The 1,043-nt window shown below is 41.2% G+C and overlaps 1 non-coding gene across 1 annotated transcript; it reads right to left on the bottom strand.

Annotated features, from left to right (window-relative positions):
• Nucleotides 1-365: 365 nt before the first annotated feature.
• Nucleotides 366-473, bottom strand: LOC148548630 (small nucleolar RNA R71). Its single transcript, XR_015898734.1, has one exon. It is a non-coding gene; the product is annotated as a small nucleolar RNA R71 (small nucleolar RNA).
• Between the last annotated feature and the right edge of the window lie 570 nt (nt 474-1,043).

Raw genomic sequence — 1,043 nt, 5'->3', positions numbered from 1 at the left:
AGATGCTTGGTGACTTTACTGCACCAAATTCCAATTTACATGGAAGAAGCATCTCAATCCCTGCCATTAGAGCAAACAATTTTGAGCCTAAACCTTAGTTAGTTTCTCTGATGCAACAGAACTGCAAGTTTCATGGACTTCTGCCCGAAGATCCTTTTCAGTTCTTAACTAAATTCTTGCAGATCTGTGATACTATTAAGACCAATGGGGTTGATTCCGAGGTCTACAGGCTTATGCTTTTCCCGTTTGCTGTAAGAGACAGAGCTAGAGTATAGTTGGACTCTCAACCTAAAGATAGCCTGAACTCTTGGGATAAGCTGGTCACGGCTTTCTTAGCCAAGTTCTTTCCTCCTCAAAAGCTTAGCAAGCTTAGAGTGGATGTTCAAACCTTCAGACAGAAAGAAGGTGAATCCCTCTATGAAGCTTGGGAGAGATACAAGGAACTGACCAAAAAGTGTCCTTCTGACATGCTTTCAGAATGGACCATCCTGGATATATTCTATGATGGTCTGTCTGAGCTATCAAAGATGTCACTGGACCATTCTGCAGGTGGATCCATTCACCTAAAGAAAACGCCTGCAGAAGCTCAAGAACTCATTGACATGGTTGCAAATAACCAATTCAAGTACACTTCTGAAAGGAATCCTGTGAATAATGGGACGCCTATGAGGAAGGGAGTTATTGAAATTGATACTTTGAATGCCATATTGGCTCAGAATAAAATATTGACTCAGCAAGTCAATATGATCTCTCAGAGTCTGAATGGATTGAAGGAATCATCCAACAGTACTAAAGAGGCATCTTCTGAAGAAGAAGCTTATGATCCTGAGAACCATGCAATAGCAGAGGTGAATTACACGGATGAACCTTATGGAAACACCTATAATGCCTCATGGAGCAATCATCCAAATTTCTCATGGAAGGATCAACAAAAGCCTCAATAAGGCTTTAATAATGGTGGAAGAAACAGGTTTAGCAATAGCAAGCCTTTTCCATCATCCACTCAGCAACAGACAGAGAGTTCTGAGCAGAATCCATCTAGC

Source organism: Arachis ipaensis, chromosome B8 (assembly GCF_059453495.1).
Source record: "Arachis ipaensis isolate K30076 ecotype BB chromosome B8, ASM5945349v1, whole genome shotgun sequence".
Lineage (NCBI taxonomy): Eukaryota > Viridiplantae > Streptophyta > Magnoliopsida > Fabales > Fabaceae > Arachis > Arachis ipaensis.
Note: the sequence above shows the minus strand (reverse complement) of the source record. Positions and strands in the feature narration are given on the sequence as shown.